The sequence below is a fragment of the Pan troglodytes genome, chromosome 8 (genome assembly GCF_028858775.2).
Source record: "Pan troglodytes isolate AG18354 chromosome 8, NHGRI_mPanTro3-v2.0_pri, whole genome shotgun sequence".
Taxonomy (NCBI): domain Eukaryota; kingdom Metazoa; phylum Chordata; class Mammalia; order Primates; family Hominidae; genus Pan; species Pan troglodytes.
In genome coordinates, this window is record NC_072406.2 from 26,963,521 (window position 1) to 26,986,987 (window position 23,467).

Here is a 23,467-nt window from a genome sequence, read left to right on the forward strand (position 1 = left end):
CAGGCAGGTTTCTTAGGTCTGCTCCCATACTGAACGGGCTACTGGGGGCACCTGACCACGTAGAACCCAACAGACAGTGACCGGGTAAATACTCAGCACTCGGGTTCCATTCTCCTATTGAATAAAGGCAGCATCAACCTGCCTATGGACAGTGATTGAAAGCATTTCACTCCAAATTGAGCTGCACACTCTGGTGTCTTCAGGCACAGCCAGGCATAGCCAGGACAGTTGGTTGCAACAGGACTGGGCCGACTGGGAGCCCAGTGAGGCAGGGCTGGGAATGGACTCTGTTGCTGGCCTTGGGAGAACACACAAGGGCAAAATGAGAAACTGGAGGTAGCTGTAATCCCTCTGATGTCAGGGACTGTGTCTTACTTCCACTGTGTCTTCAGTGCCTAGCTCAGAGTCTAGCACATAGTAACCTTCCATCAGTGTTCATTGAGTATAGACATCAGAGAAAGCTGGAGTTTGTAGGGGTGATCCTCATCGAAGGGATACATCGTGGTGTCCCACTTAGTGGAGGACACTACTGGGGCCCTGGAGATGGTGATACTCAGCAATTCACAGGCATGTGGCTGGCACTCGAGGAGGGAGTCTGTCATCAAATATGTGGGTCTCGGGACCAGGCTGGGATATAAAGGTGGGACTTTAGGCCTTGGAGACTCTGGCCACAGCAAGGTAGGACTAGATGAGGTCAACTGCTCTCCAGAATGGGACTCAGGCCTAGGGGACAGCAGAGACCTAGGTATAGAGAAACAGCCAGGAATGTGGAGAAGTCCAGTCATGAGGACTGAAGCGTAAAGTCAATATGATTGGCCCAGTGATGCTGCTGTGCCCAAGAGCATTCAGCTGGAACTAGAGCTCCCTGCATCACTTCTGCTAAGGATCCAAGGCCAAGGCCAGGGTAGGGGGCACGGACGGGGATCACATGAGAGAGGGGAGGTGCAGAGGCCGTGGAATGACTGTGCCTGCCTTCCTGATCCCAGCAAGGTGGGTCTTTGCAGGCTGCCTGCACGGCTCAGCAGTTTCTGGAAACTGACTTTTCAGTTTATTTATGATTGTTTTCTTCCCCTCTGAACAAAGTGCATTTAGGTTAAAAACCAGGCAGCACATAAATAAACTAATTGGAAGTGTGTGCGCTAAGGTTTTAGTGTCTTTTAATAAATTCGAAATTTTAGAGTCTTCCCAAAGCAGAAGTAATATAGGATCTTAGGCTTTACCTGCTAGGAAAACATTGAGTTTAAAAGGAAGAAAAAGGGTTCTTCCTGGTTGAGAAAGGGAGATGGTGGTTATATGGAGAAATTAATCAAAGAATAATGACACTTAAATCCTTGACATAATCATGAGGTTCACTTGCCATCTAAAGAAAACACACACTCACAATGCTCACACCCACTCATACATAATAAAAGCTTTGACGGGATGAGTGGGACCTGCTTGTATGCACTATTTTCTGCAAAGAAAATATGTTTATGGACAATAAACAAATGTCTTTGATTTCAACCATATTATGAATAAAATTATCAGCAGAGTGCTAAGAGGAGATTCCATAATTAATCTTGGCATTTCATCATTTAATAGAGACTAGATATCCTGCTTAAAGCTGCAGTTTGTCTCTTATTAGTTACAAATGTCACAGCCCATGACTCTTAGAAGGATGTTTACGACCCACAATTAGATATCCTAAAATGTTTAATTCTGCTTGCCTTTGGATTTCTTTTCAAAAGCAGCCCTCTTTCCCTCACTGTTCACTGCCACCTAGTGAATTTATCTGGGAAAGAAACCATAGCTGGGAAGAAGATGCTTTTTTAAAAAACAACAGCTTTCACCAGTGACTTGCCTTGTCAAATGATAATGGAGCAGGAGGATGGAGGCTTTTGCCGAAAAGGCCGTGGCAAGGACAATGAAATTCGACCCATCAGAGCAGAACACATTAACAAAGCCCCTGTCCGAGGGAAGCTTCTGGAAGGAGCAGCTCAGGTGAGCACCTTCTGACAGCTCTGGGCTTCTGATCTGACAGTGTGGTTCAAAAGAACCAAAGACTGTTCCCTTTGATTCCCCTTCGGTTGAACCCAAATGCCAGACAACATGGCGCATTGCCCATCCTGGGCAGATGTTAAGGGCTTGGTATAGAGAAAGGGTGCGTGGAATGATGAGGCCTGTGCAGTAGCCCCAGTCAACATGGAAGGCATCAAAACCATGTTAACGAGACCCCCTGGGGGACGATCACAGAACTGAAGCAAGTGGTAATTAGAATGGAAATGTAATGATGTGCCGCTATCCTGCTATCCTGCTTCCCAAACCTGGTGTGGGCCAGTCTCCTCTCACTGTGAATGCAAAGGCTGTAGTCTCCTTTCAAACGCAGAGCAGCTTCTACCCAGGGTCACCCATGCTGTTCCTCCAACACCCAAACAGAAAACTGCAAGAGAGAGGTGGGCATGGTACTGATTCAGTGAGCCCTGCATGGCTCCATGTGGCCCTGCTGGAAAAATCCTGTCTGCTTCAGAAACCACCTTGCCTCTCTCTATTGGGCATGCAGTTGGCAAGAGTGATCTTTGGTGACTCTGTTCTGTCCAGGTTCTTTGCAAGAGCTGGAGAAGTAGATTGCTCAGGTTAGAGGTGTAATTAATACCTCTGCAGCCCCCCAGAAAGATGCACTGAAGATTTGCAGTGGCTACTGCCATTGGCCCATGTGTGTGTATGCATGCCAAGTGTGCATGTGTGGACATAGGTGCATGTATGTATATCTATGCCTGTGTATGAATGTGTATGCTTGTGTGTGCCCATGTGTATGTATGTGGGTGTGTGTCAACCAAGAGTGTGTGGGGGAACCAAGAGATCCATACATCCATATGCATGGATGTATATCTGTGTGTATGTACACATGTGCATGTGTGTGTATGAACATGAAGGAACTGAAGATTTTGAGTCTCTTATTGATGTGAATTGACTCTGAAGGGTGAGTTTTAATGCTGTGATAGTTAAGGGGAAACCAAGACAAAGAAACCAATGATTTTAATAACTAAATGAGACCGAAATAAAACTCTAAGAATTATTTTTTTCACTCGGGAGACCACTGGCCACTCAGCTCATGACACTTCTCCCCACCAGCTCTCCAGAGTAAATGTTTCTCTCCCCAGGAACTAGTTCAAGTTTTAAAAGATTCTGCATGGGACTGCCTGGGTGCTTCCTGCTAGCCATCACTTTCATGCTCAGAATAGATGTGCCCCATTGCAAAAATGGCGCTGTCACTTGGCACTGGGCCACTCACTGATTTGATGCCATTTGTATTGTAATTTACAGTTGTCGATTGAATTGAAAGGCTTGAACTATCCGTGGGAACTTAAGCTATTAATAGAACAATGCATAAAGAGCTGAAGCACCTCGCCGGGATACTGCAGTTTGAATTATTTTACATACGCACTTCTAAATGCACTCTCAACCTTAGCACTTTGCAGCCTGTGGGCCAGTGTTGCTCACTGCATCCATTTCTCCAAAATCATCATTCCTCTCCAGCACGCTGGATCGAATCCCTGTTCAATAGGAAGCAATGAAACGAAGACCACATGTGCTGGTTTTAGCCCATATATGATGTGGCATATAAATAAGCATAGCTAACATGCTTTCCAAAACACGACCCACTTCTCCAGAGTTTAATCATGCTGGGGCCTCTTCCAGAGGGTGGTCTCCAGAGTTTAATCATGCTGGGGCCTCTTCCAGAGGGTGGGAGTCCCTTTCCAGGGCAAGTCCACACCAATAGAAATGGCCAGAGCACTCACTGTCCACGAATCAATAAAACCAGAAGATGAACAGGAAGACATAAGGAGCGCAAGTGGAAAACTGGAATGCTACAGTAATGCTCTGAATTTGGATCATATGTGCCCAATTGTGAGAGGCTGTAAAAATAACCCTCGCCATCCTGTTCTTGGGGAAAAAAAGGCACCAAGCCTTCTGCTGTGATCAGTTGTTCCCCTCCAAAATTCATATGTTGAAATCTAATTCCCAACACGTGGGTATTAAGAAGTGAGACTTTCGGGGCTGATTAGATCATGAAAGTGGAATCTTCACGAATGGGATTAGTGTCCTTATAAAACAGGCTGGAGGGAATCTGTTTGTCCCTTCTGTCATGTGAGGGCACATAGAAGGGACAATCTGTGAGAAACGGGCCCTCACCAGACACCAGATCTGCTGTTGCCTTGATCTTGAACTTCCCAGCCTCCAAAACTGTGAGCGATCAATTTCTGTTGCTTATAAACTACCCAATCCAAGATATTTTGTTATAGCAGCCTGAACTGACTAAGCCACCTGCTGAATTGACTTCTTTCCCTGGCAACAATTATGGAGAGAGACTTCTGATCTCAAAATCCCACTCAATGTAGGGAGCTCAGATGTGAGTTCCTAACAGAAATCTAGGCAACTTTGGGGCAAATAATTACTTCTGAACCCAACTCTGCAAATAAGTAAGTTTTTCAATATTAGATAATTCACCCCAAAGTTACAAAACATAAATCACCGAAAGAGGGAAAGGTTGAAGCAGCTAATTTTGCAGGGGACTCACTTTGCTTGGCCATGAAAATAAGTGGGCAGATCTGAACTCTGCTCTGCAGGAGTTGATGACTCAGGAGAGACACCTGAGCATGAGCTACAGAAGCGGTGAAATGGGAACATTACAACAATGCATTCTTTCCCACCTACATTATGTTTAGCTGCATTACATCTTATTCATTCACTAAAGAACAAAAAAAGCAGGCCGGGTGCGGTGGCTCATGCCTGTAATCCCAGCACTTTGGGAGGCCAAGGCAGGCAGATCACCTGAGGTCAGGAGTTCAAGACCAGCCTAGCCAACATGGTGAAACCCCATCCCCGCTAAAAATACAAAAATTAGACGGGGGTGGTGGTGGGCACCTGTAATCCCAGCTACTCAGGAGGATGAAGCAGGAGAATCGCTTGAACCCGGGAAGCAGAGATTGGAGATTGCAGTGATCCAAGATGGCGCCATTGCCCTCCAGCCTGCACAACACAGTGAGACTTCGTCTCAAAAACAAAACAAAAAAAAAAAGAAAAGAAAAGGTGTCATTTGTGGAAGACATCCTGGTATATATGCCATGGATTCTCTATCTATAGTAAATTTTAGAAATAGAATTTTTGAAAAATTTTAATTGCTTAAATGAGTCACAATGAAGTTTTAAAAAATTCATTCTGATTGCAGACTTTTGTGCTCTGGCTAACAGGAAGGATTAAGGAAGTAAGAAATAATAATTATTATTATGATAATAAAGTAGCTCATATTTCCTGAGTACTAACTACGTTCTAGGCAACTGTACTAAATGCTTTTAGTGAATCATCTTTTAATCTTAATTTTCACAATGTTCTTTAAGATAATCTTACCTGTCTGCCTTACCGAGGAGGAAACTGAATTGCCCAAGGTTCAACAGCTAACATAGGACAGAACTGAGATGGAAACTTCGGAATGTTGGATTCCAAATTTAGTGCTCTTAATTATTATACTTATAGATATATTATGTCTTAGGTATTTAGTTTTATATATACTAGTTAGTTTTAGTTTTAGTTTATATAGAAACTAGTTTTAGTTTTATATATTTTAGGGTGTCCAGTAAAACACTCATTATAGTCTAAATTTATAGGGCAGAGTTAGCAAATAGATGAGAGATAGAAGAGAAAAAATCAGAAAACTTCCAACATAATTATGATAAGAATAGCTATGACTTCTTGAATACATATATGTCAATTATAATTTATAAATTATAGATTATATAATTTACAATATGCATTATATAAAATATAAATTATATATAAAAACTATATATTATATATTATATATAAATTATATATATTATATAAATTATATATTATATACAAATAATATATAATATATAATTATATATAATATATAATTATATATTATATATAATTATATATAATATATAATTATATATTATATATAAATTATATATAATATATATTATATATTATATATAAATATATTATATATAATATATTATATATAAATTATATATATTATATATAAAAATTATATATTATATATAAAAATTATATATATTATATATAAAAATTATACATATTATATATAATTATTTTCCAAGTCTAGAATACTCTCACTGGATTATTGTGGCAGCCTTCAAACTGGTCACCCCTAATTCCTATCTCTGCTCTAGTAAATCCATTCCTGTACATTTCCATTAGACTTGTGGTCCTAAAATGCAGGTCATATCATTCTCTCCAATATTCTCAACCCAACATTTCTCAACATTTGCTTGACTGATAAAGGAAATACTTCTGAATATGGTTCTCTCTTTTTTTCTTTCTTTTCTTTTTTTTTTTGAAACAGAGTCTCGCTCTGTCACCCAGGCTGGAGTGCACTGGCACGATCTTGGCTCACTGCAAGCTCCGCTTCCCGGGTTCATGCCATTCTCCTGCCTCAGCCTCCCGAGTAGCTGGGACTGCAGGCGCCTGCCACCACGCCCGGATAATTTTTTGTATTTTTTTTTAGTAGAGACGTGGTTTCAGCGTGTTGGCCAGGATGGTCTCAATCTCCTGACCTCGTGATCCGCCCGCCTCGACCTCCCAAAGTGCTGGGATTACAGGTGTGAGCCACCGCGCCCAGCCTGAATATGGTTCTCAAGAACCCCCCAATCTAGTCTCTTACCCTAGTGCCTCCCTAGCACCCATGTGGACAACTTTGTTCAATGGTCACAAGGTCTGAGACCTTCGCTCACACCATGGACCCGACCTGTCCTGCTTTCCTGGCACAGTACAACATAGCGGGCGTGCATATGAACTTTGGAGTCAGTGAAACCTGGATTGGAACTCCAGCTCTGCCGCTTTTCAGTGGTAGGACTTGGACTACCTGTGTAGCTTTCCTCAGCCTTCTGTTCTTCATCTGAAAACATGCATTGTTGAGAGCATCCAGTGAAATCCCAGGAGCACTCCACTTAGCACACAGGATTCAGGAAACGGAAGCTGTTTTTGTTTGCCTTGGGGAATTCTATGACCTTTCTTAGATCCGGTTTTTGAGGACATCCAGGTATATAGGCCTCCCTCCACCTCGGTCAAGCCTCAGTCTCCATCATTGTCACACTCAGGCCTGACATTTGGCCTAAGCCCATACCCATGGTTCAGCTTTCCTCTTACTCCTAGTCCTGATATAATTCCAATCACCTCTTCCTAATGTGTACAGTAAAACGCTCAATATAGTCTCAATTTATAGGGCAGAGTTAGAAAAGAGATGAGAGACAGAAGAGAAAAAAAAATCAGAAAACTTCCAAGATAATTACGATCAGAATAGCTATAACTTCTCAAACACTATGTGGCAAATCCTGCTTTAAGTGTGTACGTGCGTAGCCATCCCTCCGGGTATGGAGAGGACTTATTCCAGAACCCCTGCCTATGTCCAAATCCAGGCATACCCAACTCCTACAATCAGCCCTGCAGAACTCCTGTACGAAAGTTGGCCCTGTTTATATGTGGGTTTCACAACCCGTGAATATGATATTTTTGATCCTCATTTTGGTTGATAAAAAAAAGCATGTGTAAGTGGACCTGTGTAGTTCAAATCCATGTTGTGCAAGGGTCAGCTGTATTTACTTAATAAATTTTCAAAAGAGTGGTGTAATTTTTAATGATCCCTTTTATATCTACTACTTAGAGAGATTAAATAACTTATAAAATGATGGAGCTGATAACTTCTTTTTAACTTTTTTACTTTTGGAGACATGGTCTCCCTCTGTTGTCCAGGCTGGCCTCAAACTCTTGGGCTCAAGTGATCTTCCAGTCTCAGCTTACCAAGTAGCTGGAGCCTGGTTTGACCCAAGGCAACCTGGCTTTAGGGCCTGGGTTCTGAGCGAGTACCTTCTCCCTCCATTCCCTGTCTGTTCTCTTTCCTCAATTCTCTGTCCCTGCCATTTATACAAACTCTGGGGTACAGCACAGATCTCTGGTTTTCACCCCCACGTGCCAGACAGGCGGCTCATCCACTCCTTGTTTTGCAGTCAGCTCAGCAAAACCAGTTGTGGTGCTTGGCTGGCTCTGTCCTTTACGTCAACTTCATTTCCACTGTTGTCTCGATTCACCTGAACTTATGAATTTAAAATCACTTATCGCATGTGGTGAAAGGAAACGTCTCCATTTTCTATCAGTTTTGTATTTGAAGTAGCATCCATGCTGGAGCTTCAAAGAATTCATTATAAATATTCGACGGCAGCCAGAGCTTGAGACTCTTGGATGCTTGGAAAAAAACACCTAGAAAAACTCCTGGTGAAAAATATTTCCAAATTACTCTATCATTATAATGATTCTATCATTATCTGCAAGGATAGGCTGGGTTTGGGTCCTGGGAAACTTAGAGAGGTTTTTAGGAAGAGCTATTTCAAATGACTTTTCCACCCTATTTCCCCCCTGACCCCTTAAAAGTCTGAATAAATGAAAGACGTCAACCTTTCCATATGCAGTTACAGTCTAGGATCTGGGATATTTTATTTTATATACTTGCCGGGTCTTAGGATAAGCTGCACAGTGAATCAATACGAGAAAAGCCAATCTGTTCAAGATTGTTGAAGTTAAGATTATTGAAGATTATTTCATGCTGAAAATAGAACATATATATATATATTTCTGATTGATAGGATTTTAGGTGGATTTCATTTCCCCCACCCTACTTCCTATACTTTTTAGCTTTTCTAGAAAAGCTATTTACAGAAAAAGTAAATATCTAAGGGAAAATCAATCATTTGATGACTTTAGTGGAAAAACTCTGAACTAGAAGTTTTGAGTGTTAGATACAGTTTTAACTCTGTGTTAACTTTGTACAAGTCTTTCGGCATCTCAGAGCCCAAACTTTCGGGTCCTCATAACATGTGGGTTGGATGGAGCTGTGATGTTTGGACTTCAGGCCCCAAACTCCAGGGTTTCCCCAAGAACCTCTGACATTCCCTAACCCCTTAGCCCTGAACCACCCCAGGTTTCTACCAAAACGGCTCTGTGTTATCTATTACATGTTTTACCTTTTAAGATTCCCCATACTATTTCTATTTAAAAACACTTGACTTATAACAAAAAAGTTTGACAATTTCTGGGCTAGGTGTCTTCTCACCTCTGATTTCATAATCCTCTTGTCAATACTATAGCTCATGACGACTGCAGGATCTCCCAGAACTTTCTACAGTGATCCTTCCTGGGGGCAATGAAACTCACAGAATTGGTCTGCAATAATTAACTTTGCTTAGCCGCTTCCCAGACTTTTTTCTTAAAATAATTACTTGCTGCGGGGTTAGTCTTACGAGTAGATAAAATAGGACTAGGTAGTCTGCTCCTCAAGAGACCCTAGATACTCACCATTGGCTGAAATTCCCCGGACATTCATTTATGCTCTATTCCAATTTAGGTGTGAATTAGTTTCAACACATCTTTTGAGATAGGAGGAGAGAGGGAAAAATAACAGTGGGAACCTAGGGATATAGCACATCAGATGATGGGGAAAATGGTGAAGAAAGGAGAAGAAAAGAAAATTGATGACACGTTCTACTTATGTCATACCTTATCCATATTTGGACCTGGTCTTCATGGTCACCATCTCCATGCTTGTGAGCTTCTACCTTCAAATATGCCTGGCTTCTAACACAACACAACACAACACAACACAACACAACACAACACAACACAACACATCTCTCCTTGTGAATAATGCCCATAAACTCTTCACGGAGCAAAGCACAGAGGTATATTCTCTTCCTCTTCCCTTCCTCTTCATTTTGGGATATCCTCTCAAGAGCATCTTGTCTAATTTTAGACATATCCCCCATCAATTATTGGATGATCATCATTACTCAGCTATTTATAGAACTTATTGAAAAAAATTAAGCTGCTTTTACTGGACTTAAGTCCAACCCATAGACTACCATGCTTTTTGGGAATAGAAGATGCACGTTTCCTCCCAGTTAAGTACCTTTTGGGAAAACGCAGGATGCAAAGGAGCTCAGAAAAAGCTACAAGAAAAGAACACAAGTGAGGTGGTCCATAGATTGGAAGATTCTTTCCTAAATGACGGAGCCTAAGGTTTCCTCACCAGCTGTAAGTCTCCTGGAATACCTTCACAGCATGCAGCTTAATCACATTCAACAGATGCACTGGGCCAGACACGGTGACTCACGCCTGTAATCCCAGTACCTCGGGAGGCCAAGGCAGGCAGATTACTTGATGACAGGGCTTTGAAACCAGCCTGGCCACCATAGTGAAACCCCATCTCTACTAAAAATACAAAAACTAGCCGGGTGTGGTGGCGCAGGCCTATAGTCCCAGCTACTCAGGAGCCTGAGGTAGGAGAATCACTTGAACCCGGGAGGCGGACACATTGAGTAATTCCCTACTTATTTCTCATTCACCCAGATCTTCATTGCACAGGTATGTCAGGGTGCTCTGGCCACAGAGGGCCAAGAACCAAGCCAACCTCCCACAATGCAGTGGTTATCTCACAACCCAAAGTTTGAAACGCTTTGGAAATTAAGGGACTTTTAGTGGGAAGGGACACTTCAGAGAAGCTTTTCCTTGTAAATTTTCTCAATTTTATCCACAGCAAGTATCTGAACTTCAAAAGCTTACTCAAATTAGATGGATTTGGCTTCTAGTACAACTTTCTTGAGTCTTGAAGATAGTGAGAAAAAAAAAAAAAGTCCTGCAGAAATGAATTGCGAAGAGAAGGGCTTAGGTGTTCTCATCTGGGCATGTAGCCCTTAAAGAGATCTGACAGCTCAATTTTCCAATATGATATGCAGGAAATATGAAATTAGCTCTCAATTATATCTGGTACAGTGATTATGTGCATGGGAGGTTTCATGTGGGGCAACCTGTCACAGCCACTTTCTGAAGCTTTATTTTCCTGGAATTGAAAACCTAGCCTATAAGAAATTGAAAGCACTTAGGAGAAAGTTGGAGGGAGGAAAGGATTTACTTTTTGTTCTATGTGGGTGTCGTTCCTATCTAATTTCATAACAGAAGCCTCTCCGTCACATAGGTGCCTTGGCCAACAGCAGGCCCTAGTGCTGAAGTGAAGAGATGGCCAGCATCCACCCCGACATGCTTCATTCTCTTCTCCATGTAAGAAAACATTCATTTTAATCAGATCAGCAATATGCCCATCTAATCTAAAATATTGTACAAATGCATCCTCACTCAGATGTGTTCTGTGACTAAGCTTTACCTAATGGGGTCTTAATAGAAATCTCCTGAAACAGGTAGGGGGTAACCTTCTCTCTATTTTTCCTACTGCAGCCTGGAATACAGATGTGATGCCTGGATCTCAAGTAGCCATTTGGGGCCATGAGGTGATCCACTGAGGTTGGTGGAGGAGCAAAATTATACCAGAGGCCTGGGTCTCTGTTGACTACAGAACTTCCAAAACAGCCCTGGATTAACTACCTGCAGACTGTTTTTGTCACAAAAGAGAAATAAATATCTATCCTGTTTAAGCCACTATCAGTACATCTAGTAAGCATTAGTTTTTTTATTATGTGAAGCTGAATGTAAAATGAACTGATATCATTAGTGTATTTATTTCAAATATCAGGCTCTCATTAGTACATAATTGCTAAGATAAGGCAGCACACTCTAAGGGGCACCTTATTTCACTTGCCCGCCCTATGGCCATGGTCATTATTGGAATAATTAGTTGGAAGGTCACTGAGATGTTTTTCTTCCCTCCCTCCCTATCATCTATCTTTTTTCTATGACAATGAGTAGAATTTTTTAAACTCTAAATTTCATAAAGATCACATTGAAATGATGAATTTAAAATGGCTGAACCCATCCTAAGCTAAAAGAATTACGTACTGTCAGCGATTCCTACTAAGCCGAAGTCAACCAACTGCAGATAAGGTATGGTAAGGTACCAGTTCCTCCTTGCTGTGAATTGGAGCAAATGCTGGCTTACAGAAAGGTCTTCTCTCATTTTCCCCCCATGTTTTATGTGCTTCCCACATTCCTCCTGCCATCGAGGTCTACATCGCCATCAAGGTCTACACTGCCATTGAGGTTACGCTGCCATTGAGGTCTACACTGCCATCAAGGTTACACTGCCATCGACGTTACACTGCCATGGGGGTTACACTGCCATTGAGGTCTACACTGCCATCGAGGTTACACTGCCATGGGGGTTACACCGCCATTGAGGTCTACACTGCCATCGATGTTACACCGCCATTGAGGTCTACACTGCCATCGATGTTACACCGCCGTTGAGGTCTACACTGCCATCGAGGTTACACTGCCATTGAGGTCTACACTGTGGTGCTCACTTCCCTGCTCTAGATCTCTTACTTTGATTTACACCAGACCTCAGTCTCTGCCCATATAATTGCTCAAGTCTAGAACCCCAATCTCCTTCTCTACGCGGGTTTCCTTTCTTTCCAGATGCTCTACTCCCCAGAAAGGGAAGGTGAGGCCACACAGAGCCTATCTATGCCTTCCTGTCCCTGAGGCTCTACGGTGGCCCCGCTCAGTGGCCCTGGCCCCATCTGTGCTATAACCCCAGCCCGACCTGAGTAGAAAGGCCAGTGAGACACAAAGCCAAGAGAATTTCCCCAGCCACTCTGGTCTCCACGAGCCAGTCCCAGCACTCAGAATGCTGAGGTTAGAGCAAGGGAAATTGCCAACCTTCGGCCAGTGTGGGCCCATGAAGCTGGCGATTTCATGTGGTTCAACTTAGTCATAGAGCTCTCACTGTGTGTGGCTCTCCCATCCAGGGAAAACCAAACCATCTCAGGCAAGCCTAACAGAGCAGCTGCCTTTGAAAGATTCTGAGTTGAGTGTGGTATGGGGGCAGGCCTGAGAAGTGTGCCCTTAGATACCTTCAAGGGCTCTGGGCAGTGTTTGAGGGATCCAGATGAACTCAGTTACACCAAGCTCTCCCCCACTGTGGCGGGACTTCTGGTCATGGGGTCCCCACACCGCAGGGCCCTTCCATCATCCCAGATCCTTACGCGTGGAGTCTCTCTCATTCTCACAACCTCAGCTTACATGTTCCACTTATTCATCACTGCATCTCTGGCGCCGAGCCTGGACCATAAGATATGGGTCATTTGAAGAGCTATATGTTGTAGCTCTTTTCACGGTCACTTGTTTTCTTCAGGCCTCCTGACACCCAATAAATTTATTGTCATTTATAAGCTTGAAAACAATAAGTTTAAGCAATAAAATAAAGTTTGTTAGATGGCTGGGCATGGTGCATCATGCCTGTAATCCCAGCACTTTGGGTGGCCAAGACCAGAAGATCACTTGAGCCCAGGAGTTTGAGACCAGCCTGGACAATATAGCAAGACCCCATCTCCACAAAAACAAAAATAAAAAATAAAAAATAAAGTTTGTTAGATATGCATTTCCATATCTTCTCTCTATAAAATTATTATATAATAGAGTTACTATAAATAATTTTAATGGACTATTATATAAATTAATACATTGTCACTTATAACATTGTAGTTTACATCGCTAAAAGATAGAGATTTAAAGAAAACGACCATAATGCCATTCTTATACAATAATTTCTTAATATTCTAAAATGGTGCTTAGACTTTCCTAATTGTGTGTGTGTTTTTGAAAAAGTTGGTTTGTTTGAAGCAGGATCCAAATAAGGTCCATAAATAGTGATTGACTGGTATGTCTCGCTTCACTTTTAATCTATAGATTTCCCCAATTTCTTTCTTTATTCTTGCAAATCTTTTTGAACACATTGGGTCATTTGCTTTTACAGTTTCCTGTAATCTGGATTTTACTAATTGAATCTCTGTGGCGTTGTTTATCATGTTCCTCTGTTTCCTGTATTTCTTGTAAATTTGGCAAGACTACATTGTCAGTGGTGGTATCTCCTTCCACCCAGGGTTATATATGTCTGGTTTGCTCTCTTTTTGTGATATCATCATCTGTTGATCTCTGCCTAACTCCATTAATTCTTTAGGGATTGCAAATGTTGTCATTCTTATTCTATCATTCCTATATCATTTATTAGTTAGAATATACCCACAACAGGAAACTCCCCTTTATTCACCGATTTTCAAAATTCACCAATTTTTACCATGCCTAGCATCATCCAAATGTGGCTGATGAATTTATTTAAAGCATCATTATTCATTTATGGAGTCAAACAAATTTGCTATGTTTCAATTCATCCATTACAGTTTTATCCTAATTTGGGATCAAATTGTCTGACCCCAGGAATAAGAACTATTCCGTTTCTCCTGAATCTGTTTGAAACACTCTTAGTAGTCATTTAATTTCTTTGCTTCCTGGTGTGACCATTTATTTAAGGGGATTGGTTCTTTTTAGTGGGAAATATTATCTAGATCCACCACTGGGGAGTGAGGAATACTAATTACTACTGGATTGGTTGTTTCTAGGACTTTGCAGGGTACAAAATTGGGACATTTAAACTATTTTCTTTTAAGTATGAATTAAGTCATACATTTATGCTGGTACTTCCATTTCAAAATCAGGACTAGAGTTTTACATAATCTCATCAATTTCCTTTTTCTCGCATGATAAAAATCTGGATCTCAATGTCACCAACACCATTTCTCACTTGCTTTATCCACACTACTCACATGACAGCCTCAGAAAAGCAAAATCACCACTACCAACACCAAAGTGACTGGTAATCATTTCAGATTTTTTAAAAAAGATCTTTCTGTCTTTTGGGATATATAACGAAATCGCTATGACATAAAAGTTGCTTTGCAGTTTGGAGATTTCTGAAGGAACTTAAAATCGAGCTACCATTTGACCCAGCAATCCCATTAGTGGATATATACCCAAAATAAAAGAAATCATTCTAGCAAAAATACACCTACACTTGTATGTTTATCACAGCACTATTTACAACAGCAAAGACATGGACTCAACCTAAGTGCCCAGCAATGGTGGGCTGGATAAAGAAAATGTGGTACATATACACTATGGAATACTATGCAGCCATGAAAAAAATTGAAATCATGTTCTTTGCAGCAACATGGATACAGCTGGAGGCCATTATCTTGAGCAAATTAACGCAGGAACAGAAAACCAAATATTGCATGTTCTCACTTCTAAGTGGGAGCCAAACACTGGGTACTCATGGACATAAAGATGGGAGCAATAGATACTGGAGACTACTAGAGAGGGGAGAGAGGGAAGGGACAAGGGTTGAAAGACTACCTATTGGGTACTATGCTCACTATCTGGCTGACAGGATCATTTATAACCCAAACCTCAGTGTTACACAATATACCTGTGTAACAAACCTGCATGTGAACCCCCAAATCTAAAATAAAAGTTGAAATTGTAATAAAATAAACCAAAAGTTGCTTTAAATAGTTCCTCCCTGTGTGTTTATGCCATCAACCGATGTATATTTAGGATTTTTAAAAAAATATTTAGGAGTTGTTTAAAGTTAACTTTTTAATATTTATGCAACATGTTTATATCATTCTAAATCTCTGAGACAAGATACAGCCAAAGCTCATAGCTTCTATCATTATCTCATTCACTTTGCTGCATCATTTTTCCTGTGGGTACCAGTTAACCATTCTGTGTTTGTGATTGGTGAACTTTGCTGTATTTTAAAAATATAAATAAAAGTGTGTATATATTCATATCTTCCCTTTTCTAGAAAACAGCATACACTTTCTCACCTCACTTTTGCATATAATAATATATCCTGAAAATCACTCTATGGTTGTACATAGAAGAGTTGCTCATTTCTTTTTAGAGTTATGCGATATTCTTTCATGCGGCTGGACCACAACTTATTTACTCAGACACCAATGGATAGACTTTTGGGTTATTCCAGGTTGCTTTTCTTTTGCTATGATAAATAATGCTGCAAAGAGTAGCCTTAGGAATAAGTGTTTTTGTATTTTTGGCAATCCTTCTTAGGGGCAGATTTCCAGAAGTGGACCAAAGAGTAAATGCATATGTGACTTTGCTATACATGTTGTCAAATTCCCTTTCATAGAAGCTGTACCTTCTTACATTCCCACCAGCAATCTCTGCAAGTGCCTCATTCTTCACGGTCTCTCCAATAAAATTCATTGCCAACCTGTGGGCTTTTTTTCCCTCTGTAGAGAGAAATGGCATTTTCAAGTTGCTTTAATTGGCATTTCTCTTACTATTAGCGAGACTAGCATCTTTCTTAGGTTTCAGTTCTATTTTCAGATAAATGCATTTTAAAACAACTCATAAGCTATGCATCATTACTTAGCCTTAATTTATGGGTTGTATTTTGTGATACTGATTAAGTGCATTTGAGCAGACTATTCAGCAGATCCTTGGGGGCACTGATCACCAAATCTGTCTGAAGGTTCTAGGAATCTCTTCTACTTTAGGACAGCACACTTGAGAAGTAGTATTATGAGGACTGAGGTTTAAACTCTTTGGCATATCTGGGGTATGTGATTGGAAATGGGTTTGAATTGGAATGTTGCCTTAATGAACATGTGTATACAGCTTCACTATTTACTCTAATGAGAATTCTGTACCAACACAAACCAGATACCTCTTCATCAAGAACTTAACCCAATTAGGGAGTCCTGTTTAGCAAAAAGAAGGACTGGGGAAATGGTTTGTTTAAAACAGCCTTGGAGAAAGAACACACTTAAAGGTTGGGTTTTCGCATAGGAAAAATAAGACAGAGAATTGAAGAATCAATGATATGCCCCTCATATTTGCTAAAGAGATGAAATAGAACGAATTCCTGAAGGGCAGGGATAAAATGAAAAAGGACTGATAGAAGAAAATTACTCCATAGAAACAAAAACAAATTCAATGGGGAAAAGTAGAAAGAGGCAAGAGCAAAATTCCTATGGACTCCTACAATCTCAAAGTCTCTGGCTGCCATGAGACCTTCCCAGATCTTTGTAGGTTATGTAATTTTTCACACTTTTCTGACTTATTGATAAGGTCACCCATTTTTGCACTTTATTGATTACATTCAATTTACCACCTTATTGTTCATATCCTATCTCTTATTACTTTCTAATTGTTTCACTTACATGAAAGGCTCTCCAAGGGTTGAAGAGCCCAAGAGATTCCAAGCTCCTCAGCCTCTGGAAGATTAGACATCTACATAGTTTCTTGACTGAGAAACAAATATGGACTAGGGAGATACTGGTTGAATAATAGCATCTCAGAAAAAAAAAAAGCCTCCAAAGAAGCTTATCAGAAGAAGCAATGGGTGAGATATTGTACCCTGCAAAACCTGAGAAGGAATCATTCATTTGTTCTCTTCCATAGTCAGTTCCTTAGTAGACCATAATTTCCAGTTTGTTTCACTGTTGGATGAAAGTTACAAAGAAAGTGAAAGTTCTGCAAAGAAGGAGAAGAGAGTAGCAAAAGAATGTAAAATGAGTGTTACACGAAAAAGTCAACAGATATATAGCTGTTTCTTTTAAAGAACATAAAAATAGAGTGTCCCAATTACTGTCATCCCCTGCACTTAAATTTGAACATATTCTCCTGCCGCAGAACAAAATACATAATCCAGTGTGTTTCCCTTTGTGTCTAAGCTGCCAGAAAAATTGGAGCAAAATTCATCAAGAATTTGTGTCAACTTCTCAATGTAATGCCTAGAAGTTTACATTATTTCCAGTTCTTAAAAATGCTTTGACCAGGTTCGGTGGCTCACGCTTGTAATCTCAGCACTTTGGGAGGCTGAGGTGGGCAGATCACTTGAGGTCAGGAGTTTAAGACTAGCCTGGCCAACATGGAGAAACCCTGTCTCTACTAAAACTACAAAAATTAGCCAGGTGTGGTGGCGGGCGCCTGTAATCCCAGCGACGCAGGTGGTTGAGGCAGGAGAATCGCTTGAACCGGGAGGCAGAAGTTGCAGCGAGCCGAGATCAGGACACTGCACTCCAGCCTGGGCCACACGGCAAGACTCCGTCTCCCTCCCCCAAACTCACCAAAAAAAAAAAAAGTAAAAAAGGTTTTGAACTCGGGAGGCTAAGGTGGGAGGATCACTTGAGCTCAGGAGGTCAAGGCTGCAGTGAGCTGAGATTGCACCACTATATTCCAGGCTGGGCAACAAAGCGAGATGCTGTAAAAAAAAAAAAAAAAGAAAAAAAAGCTATTTTCTTTATTTTTAAGTGTTTTATCCATGAGCCATAGAAAATACTACAGATGTGGTTAAAAAAAAAAAAAAAACAAGTACGCATACACAAACTGCTTTCCAATATAGAAGAAGGATTTTGTAAAAAGGTCATCCAAAACCTTATGTCTAGTTTAGAAGATCAAATAAGGAGAAACTGATTCATGAAAATAATGAAAAGAATTCACTCAAAAGAAAAAAAATTCCTTCTTGCCCATGATCAAATGTGGAAACGGGGGTGCTGACACGGACATCCCTGTCTTTGAAAACAGTAAACTTGAGAGATTTTATAAATTGTAAGTGATCTGTAAGGCTATTCTCTTTTATAATTATTCAAGATGAGAATGCAGAAATAAACATTCGGGACAATGGAGGCATTCACCCATTTATTGAGTGGTCCATCTAGTCACCTGAAATATATTAGAGCAGCTTTCTTGCTAACAAAACAAAGGAAAACAAAAACCTGTAAATTCCTTGTTATCTGAAAACCACTGCAGAGGCATTTTTCTTCTGCCACCATTGAAATGTTTTAATCTGCCAAACATACCTCAGAATTCTTTCACAAGCAGTTACTTTTTTCATTTTAATGGTTATTTAAATTTTTTAGTTCTGTGTATTCTATTTTATTATTATTATTTGTTTTAGAGATAGCGTCTCCTTCTGTCACCTAGGCTGAAGTGCAGTGGTGCAGTCATAGGTCACTGCAGGCTTGAATTCTTGGGCTCAAGCTATCCTGCCTCAGCCTCCCAAGTATCTGGGACTAAAGGCATGCTAAAAATTTTTAAGAAATGTGAGAAAGTACACATATCATAAAATTTACCTTCTTTATTTTTAAGTTCAGTAGCGTCAATTACATTTATGTTGTTGTACAAGTAATCGCCTAAACATTTTCATCTTGCAAAACAGAAACTTTGTATCCATTAAACGATTATTCCCTCTCTACCCTAGCTTAGCCCCTGATAACTACCATTCTGCTTTCTGTCTCTGCGAATTTGACTCTTCTAGGAATTCATGTAAGTGGAATCCTACATTATTTCTTTTTATGACTGGCTTATTTCACTTAGCATAATGTCCTCCAGGTGCACAGGCAATATTTTACCCTCGATTTATTTATTCTGCTTTTTAAAATCACGAGTCCGTCTATGCCATGGGTTTCCCTGAGGCATGGATCCACTGAGAATGATGAAATAACATCCCAAGCTGTGATTTGGCTCAAGGCTTTATTGTTGCCATTGGACAGTTATAAAATGCCCAGAGGTTTAGCTCAGGAATTACTTCACCTTACACAGTCCTCTACCCTGCAGGGATAGCTAAGCTTGCAGCACTACGGTTAGGGAAAGATCAAAGTACAGAAGTCATTAAGAATGAATTTTAATAAAATTAATCCATCAATTCATTGTGGATTAATTCATCCACAATGAATTCATACATATAAGAAATGTCTATGAAACATACCTACTAGGGGCAATGCATTATGTCATGTACCAAAAAGAATAAGCCATGATCCTGGCAGGGAGAAATCTTATTGCAAGATTAGGTAAATATATTTTTGAGTAGCATAAGAGGTGGTTACAGGATTTTATGACTAACTGACAAACTAATGACAAAAAATTAAGTGGTGTGTGCTGTGGAGGGGGAGGACATCCTGCAGGGCAGGTGGAGGAGGGAGTAGGATTCATCCACAGCTCCTAATCCATTGTAGATACTCCATGATTATGGAAGGAAGGAAGGAAGGAAGGAAGGAAGGGAGGGAGAGGAGGGGAGGGGAGGGGAGGGGAGGGAGGCAGGGAAGGAAGGAAGGGAGGGAAGGAAGGGTGGGAGGGAGGGAGGGAAAAAGACAAACAGAATGATGAAATAGCTTTATGGCCCAGGGAATAGAGTGAGCAAATGCTTGGTGTTGAGAAAATGCACAATTAATTTGAGAAACGGTGAGCAGACTCGTTTGTCAGAAGGAAGGGTAGAAACACAGAAAGATGTTGGTAAGGGGGCCAGCCATGGAATGTGGCCCAGCTGGGGAGGGCCCAGAGCAGTCAAGTCCATGTTTGAATTTAATTCTCTAACTAATTAGGAGCTGTGTAGATCAGTGAGCAGCAGTAACATGATTAATGTGGCATTTTAGGAGGATTAATCTGGCAGGTGTGCCTGATGGAGGAGCACAGAGGAGAGGGTAGAAGATGAGAGAGCAGTTTGCAGCGGTCTCGATGTGGTTTTGTCTGTATTTTCTTGCAATTGATTTCAAAAGAATAAAATAGCTTTCAAGAGATAACAATAGCTCCACCAGGACCTCACCCATCTTCACACTGGGCTTTGCTTATAGGAGGGAATGATTAAACTTTCTTTCTTTTTTTGAGATGGAGTCTCACTCTGTAGCCCAGGCTGGACTGTAGTGGCGCCATCTTGGCTCACTGTAACCTCTGCCGCCCAGGCTGGACTGTAGTGGCGCCATCTTGGCTCACTGTAACGTCTGCCTCCCAGGTTCAAGTGATTCTCCTGCCTCAGCCTCCAGAGTAGCTGGGATTATAGGTGTCTGCCACCACAGCTGGCTACTTTTTGTGTTTTTGGTACAGACGGGATTTCATCATGTTGGCCAGGCCGGTCTTGAACTCCTGACCTCGGTTGATCCGCCTTCCTCGGCCTCTCAAAGTGCTGGGATTACAGGCATGAGCCACTGTGCCCGGCCCCCTGATTAAACTTTTTTTCTTTCCAAATTCAAAAGGAAACTATGCTTCCAACTCCCCCTTCCCTCAGTGTGTGTAATTATTACAATTACAGAGACAGACAAAGAGGTTATTAAATAATGGCTCGGTGTAAGTGCGGGTTAAGAGTGAAACGCTCACTGAGAGGGCAGTCCTGAGCAGCCTGGAGGGGAAGGAGCTTGGGGACTTAGTACAGGTTCAGACTGGAATCCCCTACAGAGTTGTATTCTGTGGACTTAGGAGAAAACCAGCTCAAAGAATCCTGCCTGGTGTGCTGATTTTCATTTCATTTGTCATCATTATTATTGTATTTTCAAAAATAGATATACATAGATACATCGTTTAAAAGTTATACAGTTGACTCTTGAACAATGCGGTTGAGCTGCCAGGGTCAACTTACATGTGAATTTTTTTCTGCCTCTGCCACTTCTGAGACAGCAAAACCAACCTCTCCTCTTCCTCCTCAGCCCACCCAATGTGAAGATGAGAAGGATAAAGGCCTTTATGATGATCCAGACCCACTTCCACCTAATGAGTAGAAAATATATTTTCTTCCTTGCAATTTTCTTAGCAACATTTTCTTTTCTCTAGCTTACTTTATTGTGAGGATAAAGTATAGAATGCATAGAACATACAAAATACCTGTTAAGTGGCTGTATGTGTTATTGATAAGGCTTCTGGTGAAGATCAACAGTAGACTATTAGTAGTTAAATTTTGGGGGAGTCAGAAGTTATACCTAGATTTCTGACTGAAAGGGGTATCAATGCCCCTAACCCCTATGTTGTTCAAGGATCCACTGTACATAAAAAAGCCATTTTCAGAAATTATTTGTTGCTTATTTCTTCAAGTTATCCAAATCAAAGGCTATTTAGTAACACTCTAATTGGTCAAAGGCTATTGTAAAGCCCTAATTGGAAATGTGTGTGTGTGCGTGCACGCGTGTGTGTGTGTGCAGCCATTGTTCTCCTCTTCCTCTTCTTTCTCCTCCTTCTCCTCCAGCAGGTTCCTATTATTGAAAAGCACACCTTTATCTGTACCTGAATAATCTGGGAGTCACATCTCCGAGACTCTGCTGCTCTGCATCCCACCTCACCCCCAGCCCATCCTATCGCCAAGGATGCAAGAGCTATTGTGAGTTGGCCAGACTCCAGCACGGCATAGCCTTGGCCTGCAGTCTCAGTAGGGGGTACCTTCAAAGGCTCAAGCAGACGTACTTGTGGGTATGGCTGCTTTTGGAAATTTTGTCTTCTCCCTGTGGCTTCTCTGAAAGGTCACTCACTGCCGACTGTGTGCGCCACCAAAAGTTCTGGGAAGATGACTTGGGCTAGTTTCCTGCAGACTTGGGTGGATTCATTCCCAATTCCTTTTGTTTATTTTCCTCAGGCTCTCTTCTCTGTGAGTAAGCTCTGGCCTTTCCACCAGCCAGGTCCTACTTCGGAGACACAGGTAGGGCTTAAGGAGCCTCATTTGAGCCAGCTGGGGTCCCAGGGCTCACTTCCATTGATTTCAAAAACCCAAGGAAGAGCCAGCAGAAAGGGCATATACCCATGCTCCAAAGCTTCTGTCCATCATTTGGAAGATGGTTCTTCAAGTCTTCACTTGGAATGGATTTATTCCTATTTTTAGCCATAATTCTAATAAGCCCATTTTTCTGTTTCCTCAATTCTCATTCATTTACCACCTGTAATGTAGGAGAGGAAGACCCAAAAAGAGCAGAAAGGAATGACCACTGCAAATTTGACAATGAGGGAGGGGCGTGGAGGAAGACTCAATGCAGAGATGGCGGCCAGAGAACCACTCCCTAAAACCCCAGCTATCAGATGAAAGAGAGAATGGCCCAATGCCTCTTTGGGGTCAGCTGACATTTTTTTGGAGAAATTTGAGAGGTACCAAACAGGGAAGAAATCTGAGTGTCTAGGCTTAAGCCCCTTTCAGAGAGTTTCAGAATCCTGCAGATCCGCCGGTAGGCATCTCAGCCTGCAAAATCCCATTTAAGCTACCGGGATTAGCACATGCTGAGGGGTTCAGCACTGGATCCATGCCGGCCCTCTGCATACTGAATGCCAAAGAGCAAGTTGTGAGTGGATGTGGAAGAAGGTACTGAAGTACTGTGGGAGGAGAAAGAATGGGATAGAAAGAGTGGGCACACAGTGACATAAGACATGACTGCCTACCTGCTGCCCATACACTCACTCCCCCACCCACCAAGCAAGCCTCTTACACCACCTAGGATATTCCAGAGACTGTGCTGTGTTCTAAGGAGACCCAATGAGAGCCTGTCCCCTGGAAGCTTGCAGTCTAGAGCAGGTCACCTTCAAAATCCAATGTGTGTTTTATAGTAACAGCGCACCTCATTTCAGAGTCACTCTGCAAGTGGCAATAGACACGTGTGCTGATGGCTACTGCACTGCACACTGCAGGTGTAGGCAAATCTGGCTATTCCTTGATCACAACTAGTGCAAAAGTCCCAGGCCATCTGTGGTTGGCCTCTTATCACTTATTTCATAGCTCTCACAAAATCACAAATATATACGAAAAATAATAATTACTCTTCCCTAGTTAGCTATACTATGACTAGTCTTAGAGTCTTCTTCCCAGAGATGAGGATATTGCTTATATAATTGT

At 41.4% G+C, this 23,467-nt stretch overlaps 1 protein-coding gene across 3 annotated transcripts in view; it reads right to left on the minus strand.

Moving 5' to 3' along the window:
* Positions 1–23,467, minus strand: part of FRMD4A (FERM domain containing 4A) — a 688,079-nt gene that overhangs the window by 446,927 nt on the left and 217,685 nt on the right. The gene's annotated exons all lie outside the window — the stretch shown is intronic.